The sequence below is a fragment of the Hypanus sabinus genome, chromosome 4 (assembly GCF_030144855.1).
Source record: "Hypanus sabinus isolate sHypSab1 chromosome 4, sHypSab1.hap1, whole genome shotgun sequence".
NCBI classification, from domain to species: Eukaryota; Metazoa; Chordata; class Chondrichthyes; order Myliobatiformes; family Dasyatidae; genus Hypanus; species Hypanus sabinus.
The window spans coordinates 39,881,967-39,895,661 of NC_082709.1; the positions used below are offsets into that span (position 1 = coordinate 39,881,967).

The 13,695-nt window shown below is 41.4% G+C and overlaps 1 protein-coding gene across 3 annotated transcripts in view; it reads left to right on the top strand.

Annotated features, from left to right (window-relative positions):
- Window positions 1–6,493: 6,493 nt before the first annotated feature.
- The window catches only part of myo1b (myosin IB), a 291,804-nt gene continuing 284,602 nt past the window's right edge, over window positions 6,494–13,695 (top strand). The window contains exons 1-2 of one of the 3 annotated variants that reach the window (XM_059966898.1): window positions 6,494–6,733; window positions 7,871–7,921. The gene's annotated coding sequence lies outside the window, so the exon portion shown is untranslated. The remainder of the gene's footprint in view (window positions 6,734–7,870; window positions 7,922–13,695) is intronic. The other 2 variants (XM_059966897.1, XM_059966899.1) reach the window with 2 other exon arrangements.

Here is a 13,695-nt window from a genome sequence, read left to right on the forward strand (position 1 = left end):
TCCTTTACAGTCCAGATAGAGAGTTACAGCATGAAATATCAACTGTTTATTAATTTCCTTAGATGCTGCCTGAACTGCTGAGCTCCTCCAGCATTTATGTTGCTCATTTCCTTAAACTTATCTGTTCCTCTTTTAGTACCTGACAGCAGCTTTAAATACAACTTTTCACATATATTAGTATGGCATTAATTTTCTCCCTTTTCTCAAGTCTAATGTTTTCAAAAGTGATAAAATGCTGAGTAGTCTGATCATATTCTGTCAGGTGATAAATCGATGTTGCAAATTCTATTTTATTTATATACACACACACACACACACACACACACATATATATCTTTCAAAATTACTTATTTACAGTCATCCCATTAGGGTCACTGTCTCTTATACATGTTTATTCACAAATAAAAGGCTTGAAAAGGTCTTCCAAATGATTTTTTTTAAACTTAAAATCTGGATCTTGTACCACACTTAAGGAAATATGATCACTTGACTGTCTTTCTCTTATCCAGGCAGAAGTTGAACACAAAGCCCCAGAGATAAGGACATCAGAGAGATTATCATGGAGGACGAGGAGCATCTATGGGATTTCTTTGAGTAGGTAGACTGGGCCAGGTTCAATGACTCAGCAGAGGATCTGAGTGAGTACAGCACAGTTGTCACATACTTTTTAAAAACAATTGAAAAACGAGTGTGTCCCCACAAGATCATTCAGTGTCTTCCCCAACCAGAAGCTCTGGATGAACCATGAGATCCGCAGGCTGCTGAGGGACAGATCAGTAGCATTTGGGTCTGGTGACCAAGTTAGATACGAAAGGTCCAGGTATGATCTCCAGAAAGCTGTCTCACAGCAAAGTGCAATTCCGGACTAAACTGGAATCAATGAAGGTAGCTTGTCAGCTGTGGCAGAGCTTTAATGCTATTAACACTTACAAGGTAAAACCAAATGACATAGGTGACAAAAAGAGTTTGCTTCCAGATGTGCTGAATGCATTTTATTCTTGCTTTGTCTATCAGTACATGGAGGCACCTTCACGAACTCCTACAGCACCCAATGACCCTGTGATTTCAGTCTCTGAGGCTGACGTGAGAGCATCCTTTAGGAGGATGAACCCATGGAAAGCGTCCGGTCCAGATGAGGTACCTGGCTGAGTACCAAAGACATGTGCTGATCAATTGATTGGAGTGTTTACTGATATCTTTAACCTCTCACTTTGGTAGTTTGAGGTACCAAACTGCTTCAAGCAGGCCTCAATTATACTAGTGCCTAAGAAGAACATGGTAACCTGCCTCAAACTATTGTTCAGTAGCACTTACACCCCCTGTAATGATGTGCTTTGAGAGGTTAATTATGAAACAAATGAAATCCTGCTTGAGAACGACTGAGATCCACTCCAAATTGTTTCTGGCACAACAGGTCCACAGCAGATGTTATTTTATTGGCTCTTTACTCAATTCTGGAACATCTGGACAACAACAATGCATATATCAGTATGCCTTTTGTAGATTACAGTTCAGCATTCAATACTATCATCCCATCAAAAGTAATCAATAAGCTTCAATTTCTTGGCCCAATACCTCCTTGTGTAATTTGATCCTTGATTTCCTCACTTGCAGATCCCAGACAATTTGGATTGACAACATCTCCTCCACAATCTCCATCAGCAGAGGTGCACCACAAAGCTGTGTGCTTAGTTACCTGATCTGCTTGCTTTATACTTATGACTGTGAGGCTAAGCACAGCTCCAATGCCATATTTAAGTTTGCTGATGACACCACTGCCAGGGGCCAAATCAAAGATGGTGATGAATCAGCATTTAGGAGGGAGATTAAAGATTTTGCTGAGTGGTGTCACAATTACAACCTCTCACTCAATGTCAGCAGGACCAAAGAGCTGATTATAGACATCAGAAGGAGGAAACAGGAGGTTCATCAGTCAGTCCTTATCAGGGGATCAGAGGTGGAGAGGGTCAGCAGATTCTGTCCTGGACCCAGCACGTAAGTGCAATTACAAAGAAAGCACTGCAGTACCTCTACTTCCCTAGAAGATTCGGCATGATATCTAAAATATTGACAGGCTTCTATAGATGAGTGGTAGGGAATATTTTGACTGGTTGCCTGGTATGAAAACACCAAAGCCCTTGAACAGAAAATTCTGCAAAAAAAATAATGAATACGTTCCAGTCCATCACAGGTAAAGCCCTCCCTACCATTGAGCACATCTACATACGTGGATTGCTGTTGCAGGAAAGCAGCATCTGTAATCAAGCAGGCTTATCATCAAGGCCATGCTCTTTTCTCACTGCTGCCATCAGGAAGAAGGTATGGGAGCCTCAGGACCCACACCAGCAAATTCAAAAACAGTTTTTACCCCTTAACCATCAGGCTGTTCAACTAGTGGGGATAGTTTGACCCAACTTTACTCATCCCATCATTGAACAGTTTGCACAGTCTATAACCATATATAACAATTACAGCATGGAAACAGGCCACCTCGGTCCTTCTAGTCCGTGCCGATCGCTTACTCTCACCGAGTCCCACTGGCCCGCACTCAGCCCATAACCCTCCATTCCTTTCCTGTCCATATACCTATCCAATTTTACTTTAAATGACAATACTGAACCTGCCTCTACCACTTCTACTGGAAGCTCATTCCGCACAGCTGCCACTCCCTAAAGAAATTCCCCTCATGTTACCCTTAAACTTATGACCCCCAACTCTCAACTCATGCCCTCTTGTTTGAATCTCCCCTACTCTCAATGGAAAAAGCCTATCCACGTCAACTCTATCTATCCCCCTCATAACTTTACATACTTCTATCAAGTCCCCCCTCAACCTTCTATGCTCCAAAGAATAAAGACCTAACTTGTTCAACCTTTCCTTGTAACTTACGTGCTGAAACCCAGGTAACATTCCAGTAAATCTTCTCTGTACTTTCTCTATTTTGTTGACATCTTTCCTATAATTCGGTAACCAGAACTGTATAGATTCACTTTCAAGGACTTTTCATCTTATGTTCTCAATATTTATTTATTATTTCATTTTTTTCTTCCTTATTTGCTGTTTGTTGTTCTTTGCACATTGGTTGTTTGTCTGTCTTGTTGGGTAGACTCTTTCATTGATCTTATTATGTTCCTTGGATTTACTAAGTATGCCTGCATGAAAACGAATCTCAGGGTTGTATATGATGACATATGTACTGTTCTGTGATAATAAATTTACTTTGAATTTTGTCCCAGCATCTCAGAAACTATTCTGGCAATATCCAGTGGGTGGCGCTTTTACTCCAGAATCTGATTTTTCTCCCGCCATTGTTCATTTTGAAAAGGGTGAGAGAAATGATGGGATCATTTGTTCCTGAGATATTATTTTAAAATAATAGGTGATTCACTCTGGATGTAGTTTTACTTCACCAAGAATCAACAATCCGTTGGTTAATGATATTCAGTTTAAACAGTGTTAATTCATTCTAATTGATAATCTAAATAGGCCATTTCCTATATTTTGATGAACGGAACACATATGATTTCCAACAGTTTAATGACTGACAGCTTACGACCCTCTCCTGTAGGTCTTTCCTTGTTCCTGAAGTTTATTTACACAGGGATCCCACACCTTGCCTCTTAAGGCCTGTATTCACGTATGACTTGTCCCTCAAAGTTCCTTGGAAACAGAACCTTTGAATGTTTCATCAAGGCAGGCTGACATGCAAAGGAGTAAAAGGCTACTGCGGGCAGACAGCAATGCGGAGTTGAGGATCAGCTCCATGATCTTATTAAGTGGCGAAAGAGGCTAGTAGTCCAACGGCCTACTCCTTCCAATTCGCGTGCATGTTTAAATACTGATTAGCAATTCAGTGATAGAAAATGACTCAATCCTACTCCCACAAGACAAAGGCTGATTTTTTGTGAAGGCCCCTCCCCCTTAAACATCCCCTGTCACCATGATTTGCCTCATATGCTCTCTTCTGTGTCTTGGGGGCAATGGTCTGTTTAAGCTTCCTAAAACTCAAATCACTGAAAACATATACTCTGATAATTTAATACCCAGTTAGGAAATTAATTAGGAAATCAGTTAGAAATACTATGATTAAGAAAAAGCTACATTATTTTAAATACATTTCAGGATATTGGAGAGGTACTGCTTAGAAATGTATCCTGGCACAAAGGTATATTTTGGATGAGGATGTTTTAAAACTATTTTAACTTGTCTTAAAAAAGGATATACACGTCAGAGGAGAGACCTGACAGAACCCCACAGCTTTGACACAATTGTTAGTAAGGTGTAGATTACTGAGAAAATCAAACTTTCATTCTTCTCAATATAATTGTTTATTTGATTAAATCATTTCCTCCGTCTACTGGGGAAATCCTCCAATTTCTGTAATGCTTTCAATTACGTCAGAAATCTCATAAAACTAAATAGGTATACCGATCCCAGTTGCAGTCTTGAACCACGTAACATTAGTGTGTGGTGGAAGATTTATGTAACACTGTAAGTTTAGTTCTTCCGTTTATGGGTACAGCAACTACAAACTTTGTACATCTGGTACATTTAAGGCTGCATGATTCAAATTAAACATGGAGAAGTGAGGATGTCGATGGATTTTTGCAAATGCAACTAACTGTTACAACATTTAATCTAGTGAATTCAGTGGGTGGTGTTGTTTGAAACCTCGCAAGGAAAGCATTAGCTTGATTATTGTCTTTCTCACGTGTTGGTGTTGAGTGAAAGATACCACCTTTCTGTAAAACAAAAAGTTTGATAGACAGCTGCGTATGTTAGGCAGTGCCAGGTCGCTCTGTTAACCAGGATCATTGCATCGGGTCATTTTCAAATTAAAAGGGCAGATAGTTAAATTACACAGGGATTCAAAACGTGAGCTCTCCACTGTTGATGAAAAGGAGGTTGCTGACCCTCACAATGTATGGTTTGCAAACGGAGTAATTCCAATTCACACAAAACTCGACACTACGGTATTCCTTGGAAAAATCATCGCTACCGTATTGCTTTGAAACAAGGAATTAAGATATGCACCTTGATATTTAATATCTTTGAAATATACTAATTTAAACATTTGCAAGATGATATACTATAACTACAAAATGTAAAATATACGAGGATTCAAAATATGTAAAACCGCAGTTTCTAAGTAAGCAATGTTGTAATTTCTGTAGTTACAGATATGAGTTTAATCTGTATACCTCAAAACAGCAAATGTATAATGGAATATTTTGATATATTTATCTGAACTACAGTACAACGACACACTAGTTTGCAGAGCAAAAATTTCCATGATACAAACCCAAGGTTGTCCTAGGTTCCAACCACAGTGAACTTGGGCAACCTACTCAGAAACCGGTGGAGTTTCTCAAAGTCTTGATAGTGTAACTTCTTCGTGTAGTTTTGCTGCTCCCTGAGACCTCAGCTCAGTGTCTACTTTGTTCGCCATGCCGCAGACCAGCAATTTGGACACATGTTTTAATTAGCCTGACTACTTTTAGGGGGTTAGAGTGGGAGAGAAAAAACGTCGATGCTTTCTATTCTTAGCCGCATTCCTATTAATAAACAGGATAAGATTTTACTGTTACATCCAAATGTCCCACGCAGGCACATGACCTGCTAACATTCGCTGCGTTGGGGTGGGGGTGGGTGGGTTCATGGAATCCTATCCCAGGGAGCCATCATCACAGGATGCGAGGACAGAACATTGGTTGGGGGTGTGGGAAGCCTGCGTGGCTGAAAGCCCAGGCGCCATCGAATATAAAGGAATTAAAATTCAGGAACCACGAGTGACTGCAGTTACTTGAGTCTGAAGCAACACACGAGACACCGGAACACAATAGAAAATCTGCAGATGCTGGAAATCAAAGTAACACACACAATCGTCAGCCTGAAACGTCGACTGGTTTGCTCATTTCCATAGATGCTGCCTGGCCTGCTGAGTTCCTGCAGCATTTTGTGTGTATTACGAGATGCTAGAAACCGACTTGATCAACAATTAAGGCGAAATATACACTCCGAAAGAGTAGGGGTTGGGGAATGACCTATTAGCGAGGTTTTTAATTTCCCTTCCCGATTTCCTTGCCAATTACAGAGTATAAAGCCTATTCAATAACATTGTGAGTTTCGACAATCAACTTGCCGGGCTTCAGGATCTCAAAAACACTTCCCAACCCCGCTTGTCTACCTGACAATGGGTTCCCCTTCAAAAGTCTGTGCTATATGCTGTCGAAGTCTTTGGGACATTCTAAAGAAGTGGTAAAAGCCCTGTATGAATGCAGTTCTCTTCATCTGTCCTGCGTCATTTAATTCGCTTTTCTTAGGTTTCCTTAGTGTTCCGTTGTTTCGCAGTGAACGCTAACTTCTCCGTTGGGAAACCACAGGACTGTGTAGCCGCCCTCACCTGGAGCGGGGCTGGTGGTGCTGCCTGGAGGAAGGCGGGGCTGGTGGTGCTGCCTGGAGGAAGGCGGGGCGAGCTGCAACAGAAGGTGATCGGCTACGAGAGAGTCGAGAGCGACACACCCCGCCCCGGACCAGGACTGACACAGGCTGACTTTGACTGGGTTTAGGGCTAGACAGGCAGGCTGGGAGGTGGGAGGGGAGTAGCAGCAGGAGAAGGCAGGCGGCTGCGACACCAGATCTTGCTCCCAAGCCATTGTCCTCATCTCACGGTGGCAGCGCCACACTCACAAAGGAAAGTGCCCAGATTTCATACAACAGTCTCGCAGAGAAGGTAAAATTTGTCTTTTATTGTTGTACACTCGCTGAAACTAGGCACTACATATAACGTGTGTGAGTTGAAGCAAACCTTTTCAAATTTTAGATCGTGTCTTTAAGAACTTTTATTGATGGGAATACATTTAAAAGGAGGGAGTTAGATACGGTTTTGAAACTTGCTGAAATTTAAAATTTTATCCAGAAAGAGGTCGCTGGTTTAAAGCGACAAAAGACCTGACTGATTAGTTACTGCGGAGTTGTTCGGATGTTCAGTGTGGTTACTGGACAAACGGTCTGTTTGAGTCTACAATGAGGATAAGCACAGTGATCTGATTTATCTCAATTTATTTTGATAGCGGTTTTTCTTTCTTTCACTCCTCTCTGCCGCTTTGTCCATACGAAGTAACAGTGTAAGAAACATTTCGCCGATTGATCTTTCGTACAGTGTGCAATATCGATCAGTCGACCCCGCGTGTCAAATCCCCAGCCAACTCCTGTAAAGCCACTTTCTCAGCTGGGAGCATGGCTGAGTTTTAACCCAGTCCGAGTCTTAAAACCCCGATAAGTGTGTGGAATCCACAGCAGTTTCTCAGTGAAAGGGTAAAACTGTGGCCAGACTGCCACAATAATGTGAGTCAGATGTGATTGAAACCAGATGATTTCTAGTTTCTTTGACCCCCCCCCCAACCCCCGCTCCTTTCATCTCCCCAGTGTTTATACTGTTGGGTAATCTGATGAACGGAAACTGCCATGTTTTCGCCGTTCATTCTTCCTAGCTTTCGCTCATTTCAAACTCGATCCTGTTTTGTTGATTCAAAATGTTCCCAGATTAGCAACACACCGCATGATCTTTGCTAATTCTTGTCAAAAATTTTGCTGGATTCCTTGACGGGTTAGCGTGGTACAGGTTAGTGTCATGTGTATACTGCCCTGATTCAGTTGTCTGGCGGACTTGCTCAGACGTAGCGAGCTGTGTGGTCATATGCAAAGACAGCAGTCGGCTACATTGACTTGCTGACTTAACAAGCTTGAATTCTATCTCTTCCATGGCCTGCCACACGCAAAGCGAAGTTTAAAATTCATCTCTGATCAACTACAAGGTTAAGTTTAAAGATCAAAGATTTAACAACACTTCCCTACCCCTTTTCCTTAGAAACAATGTGTCTGCGCGGGTGACGCGGAAGTACAGTGTCTGGGGCAACAGGTAAGAACCGGAGGGATTTGAACTATGCAATTCCTGCCGACCGCGTGCATTTACCCAGAGGGTAGGGCAGATTGCTGGTGGCGAATCAAGTTTCTAAAAAATTAGGTGCTTACATACGCAATGTGAGCTTCCTTCTACTTAGGACATGCTGAATCGGCTGTCTTTTTTTTCAGAAAATACTAAAAATACATAGCAGGAGTGGATTAAAATGTATATATGTAAACTTTCCTTTGGTTTCAAAACTAAAACCAGTTGCCACATATTAACAGTGTAGGTTGAATAAGAATATTGAAAATATCCAGCAGGTCAGGCTGCATCTGTGTGAGATGCACATAGTTAACGTTTCAAATCTATTTTTTTTCTGCTGAAAGTTTGGTCAGCTTTGTCATTTCTCTCCCTCTGTCCTTTACCGATACTCCCTCTTTTGAGTATTTTTAAAATAATTGGTTTAACTTCACACAATGCCCAGAAGTGTTACGTGTGGAAGGTGGCAACTGATAAACGAAAATGACCCAACTCTTTCCCTCAACATCACTTAGCAGTCCTGACGAGGCCCCACCCCCAAAGGTCGACTGTTCATTTCGTTCCGTAGATGATGCTAACTTGCTGAGTTTCTCTAGCGTGTTGTGAGTGTTGTTCAACATTACTCTAGCAGATTATCTGGTCGTTATCACATTGGTTTGTAGATAGTCTGTTGTATGCAAATTGTGTGCTGTTCATTACAGGTTCCAAACCACTTCTTACCATCTTGAGATTGTTTTTTTTACCTAGGTGGTGCCTTTGTTCAGACAATTGTATGTTATAGACGGATGGAATGTATATATTTCTAAAACACAAGTTGTGAGTCAGCTGCACAGACTCGAGGGTTTTATGCCCTGTCTACCATTAATCTTAAATACATTCAAGATCCTCTCTTTACTCTTCCTCCCATGAAAGAAAAATATTTCGTGGTGACAAAACCTGTTTAAGAACCTCTATCTTTTCACAAAATAAGGAAAATAATTATGTATTTTTTCTCATTCACTTCCTCCCATTGTCTTTCAATTTGAGCTAAGGTGGTTACTACTTCTGGATTTCTAATTACTTGCCTTGTAAATGTGACTCCTTATTTAGGGACTTTGAATTTCTGTTCTGTTAGAGAGAAAACATAAACTAAAACATGAATTATAATTAATTTTTACAAGAAAGATCTCAATTAGAAATTAAAGTCCACAGTAGTGCAAAATGATTAGGATTGTACAGGCTGGTACAAAACCCAAAAGGCTGAAGGAAAGGAGCTGTTCTTGAACCTGGCCCTGTGGAATTAAGGCTTTTGTATCTTAAGATGTGTGAATATGGCATGACTATGGTAGTGGGGATCTTTGATGATGTTGCCTTTTTGAGACAGCCCCTCATGTAGATACTACTGATGATGGGAATAGATGTGCCTGGAGATGTATTGGGCCAGAGTCCACTACTCTGGAGCTTTTGCAATATCTGACCAAGACACAACCAGTCACGATTCTATCAACTGTAAGTATGTAGAAGTTTGCTAGACTCTTTGGTGACAAGCTGAATCTCCTTAGCCTTTGACAAAAAATAAAGACTATGGTGCACCTTCCTTGAGATTGCATCTATGTGCTAGGCCCAGGACATATCATTTGATGTGTTACTGCCCAGGAGTTTGTAGCTGCTGACCCTCTCCTCTGCCAGTCCAGCAATGTAAACTGACATTTGTTTGCCCTCCTTCCCCTTCCCCATTAGAATATAGTGGCATGTGCCAGGTTGCCTACCAAAATACCACAGCAAATTTGGTTTCTGTGTTGTGTGAATGACTCCGTTTCCTTCAGTGGAAGAGAGCAACCCTTTAATTCTCGCAGCAATTTTGGTAGAGGTCAGAACCAGCTCTCCATGGCACCGTGCTCACTCCTTGATAGAGGGAGTGCTGGCTGATAGGACTGGTATTCAGTCTCAGAACTTTGAGATCTTTTTCAATCAGGATAAAATGAAAGTTTTTTTAAAAAGTTATTTATTCTTGTCATTATCCCTTCCAATTATGTTTAATGAAAATATCCATCCTTTTAAAGATTTCCACACAACAATCAATTATTCATGGAATTTATTCCCAAACGTCCATTATGAATTTGCTGTTGGATGTTGGTAGTACGCAACAAGAACTTTGGAGATTTGCCAGTGTGTGTTTCTTACCTCCTGGAGAAACACCTGGAATCAACTTATCAGCTGCTTGAAGTCATTTTAGAGATTCAGTGCTCATTATATGAGGCATTAGAACACAAACCTACTAACTACCACTTTGTGACACAGCTAAAGAAGAATTAATAAGATCAGAATCAGGTTTATTATCACCGGCATGTGATGTGAAATTTGTTAGCTTAGCAGCAGCAGTTTAATGCAATACATAATCTAGCAGAGAGAGAAAAAATAATAATAAATAAAAAAACACCTTGGAATTTGTTTAATCATTCTTGTGAATCACTGTTATTTATGTTAAGATCTTGAAGCTTATTGATATAACATGTCTCTGAAAAGTCATTGTTAAGAAAATTCCGAGCCCTTATCTTTCATATGTTCTGCTGTGCTTATTTCTTATCGACATGCATTGCTAGCATTTTATCAGGAATGATCAATATCTAATGCATTTCCTGTACCAACAAATGGCCCTATGTACCTTTCACAGATTTTATTCCTTTTAATACTTTCCATGTAATTTTTGTATATGGCATTTACTATCGCATATATATGACCATTTGACACAGAAGAAAACTCAAGAGGTAACTGATGATGTAAAATTTAAAAAAAAAACTAGTATCTAGCTTTCAGTGATAAACAGTGTGTTTTGGCATGTTGGCTGTAATATTATAGCTGGAATGTGATCAAAATCTAAGTCTCTAGCTATACATAATGCACTATTGAGATCATGTCATTCAGATTGGCTCCATGATTTTACCATGAGGGCACACCCATCTTTGTTCAGACCTTCCCTATTTCACTACATAGGGGCACTGAGAACACATGACAGAGAAAGAAAATGGAAATTCTAATGATGTGGAATATGATCACTTATTTTGTTTGGAGATTAGTATGACATCAGGCTGCTCAAAGTCAATTATAAGTGACAGATTGTATCTACCTGCCCTTCTGAACATGCCTTCCTAGGTGGAGTATTAATATGTATTTCTACATAGGTAGTGGCAAAGAAGCAAAAAAAAACATGTACCCCCACTGTCCAGGCCATGCTGTCTTCTCACTGCTGCCACTGGGAAGATGGTACAGGAGCCTTAGTTCCCACACTACTAGGTTCAGGAAAAGTTATTTCCTTTCAACCATCAGGCCCTTGAACCAGCTGGATAACTTCATTCATCTTAACTCGAAAATGATTTCACAACCTATGGATTCACTTTCAAGGACTCTGTGATTCATGGTCTGAGTACCATTCGTTTGTTTGTTTCTTTGTTAGTTTGTTGCACAGTTTGCCTTTTGCACATTGGTTGGTTGTCAATCTTTGTGTATAGTTTTCATTGTTTTCCCTGTGAATGCTTATGAAAATGAATCCCAAGACATAAACGTACAGGACTTTGCTATAAATTTACTTTGAATATTGTTTATATTTGTATAACTGTGCACTTGTGAAGCTTAACTGTGACCCTGTTTGGGTTCAATAAAGTATCTATCTAACCAGTAGAATAAAACAAAAAAAAGATTGGCTTTATTTATCATGTGTACATCAAAACATCAAAACATTGATTGAAAAGTGTAATTTGAATCAAACAGCAACTGAGTCTGAGGAAGTGCTGGGGACAGTCTGCAAGTGTCGCCATGTTTATGGCGCTAACATAGTATGCCTACAACTTACTAATGCTAACCCATACACCTTTGGAGAATGGGAGGAAACTGGAGCACCTGGAGCAAACCCACATGGTCAGTGAGTGTAGGTGCAAACTCTTTACAGAGTGTCCTCCACTGTCTCTGGACCAGTCCCAACCTTACCATCTAAACTGCAGATAAAGTGGGTCTGTTGTAATGTGGTGGACTGACCTCTACCTTTCTGAGGCCAGGTGGAAGCTCTCTGACACCTCCTCTTACATACCTTTGAAAAGGACCTCATTCTGGTCCATCAGAAAATTGCCTCTTGCATTATACACTAGCCTCATTAACTTTGGAGAACTCCCTTCCGCTGCCAGCAAGCACAAAGTTCCCTTATCCTGAACTGCTTGTTTCTACCTCCTAATCAAGATCCACAAACCTGGCTGTCCAGGTAGGCCTATTGTCTCTGCCCACTCCTGCCCCACTGAACTCATGTCCACTTTATTCTATCGTGCTTGGCTGAGTCCCTTCTCACCTACATCTGTGACACCTCACATGCTGTGATCTCCTCAACAACTTTCAATTCCCTGGCCCTAACTGCTTCATTTTCACTGTGGATGCCCAGTCCATATACACTTCTATCCCCATCAAGAAGGCCTCAAAGCTCTGCTTCTCACTCAGTGAAAGACCCAACCAGTTCCCTTCCACTCCCATCTTCTTCTGACTTGCAGAACTGGTCCTCGCCCTCAACAATTTCTCCCACTTCCTCCAGACACAAGGGGTAGCCATCTGCATCCACATAGACCCCAGCTATGCCCACCTTTTTGTTGACCATGTGGAACAATCTATATCCCAACCCTTCCCTGGTAATGCTCCCCAACTCTTCTTGTGCTACATTGATGACTGCATTGGTGCTACATCATGCACCCATGCTGAGCTCATCAATTTCATCAACACACTGGAGGAACAAAGGGTTTCGGCCCGAAACGTTGACTGTTCGTTTTCACGGATGCTGCCCGACCTGCTGAGTTCCTCCAGCGTGTGTTGCTTTGACCCCAGCATCTGCAGAGTATTTTGTGTTTTCAATTCTATCAACTTTGCCTCTAACTTCCACCTTGCCCTTAAATTCACTTGGTCCATTTTTGACACCCTGACCCCTGTAAAAATGCTATTCCTCTTTCTCAGTTCCTTTGTCTCCACTGCATCTTTCCCAGGATGAGGCTTTCCCTTTCAGAACATCAGAGTTATCACTCTTCTTCAAAGAACAGGGATTCCTTTCCTCCACCATTGAAGCTACCCTTACCGGCATCTCCTCCATTTCCTGGACATGAATGCTCACCCCATCTTCCCGCTGCTTTAACAGGGATAGAGTTTGTCTTGTACTCACCTGCCTCCTATTGAGCCTCCGCATCCAACACATCATTCTCTGCAACTTCGGTAACTGGTGCTCCTGATGCACCCTCCTGTACACAGGTGAGTCCCAATGTAAATTGGGGGATGACTTTGTTGAGCACCTCCGTTTCTGAAAAGCACGATTTCTTGGTGGCCAACCATGTTAGTTCCTCTTACCATTCCTGCTCTGCCGTATCAGTCCATGTCCACCTCTTTTGCCATGATGAGGGTGGAGGAGCAACAACTTCTATTCCGTCTTGGTAGCTTTCAACCTAATGGCATGAACATCAATTTTTCTTCTGGTAATTACTTTTTCCCTCTCCCTTTCCTCATCTTCAATTCCCCACCCTGGCCTCTTACCTCTTCTCACCTGTCTATCACCTCCCTCTGATGCCCCTCCTTCTTTCCTTTCTCCCAAGGTCCACTCTCCCCTGTTAATCAGATTCCTCCTTCTTCAGCCCTTTACCTTTTCCACCCACCTGGCTTTGCATATAATTTTCTAGCTAGTCCTCCTTCCCCTCCCCCTTCCTTTTTATTCCAGTGTCCCCTGGCTTCCTTTTCAGTCCTAAAGAAGATTT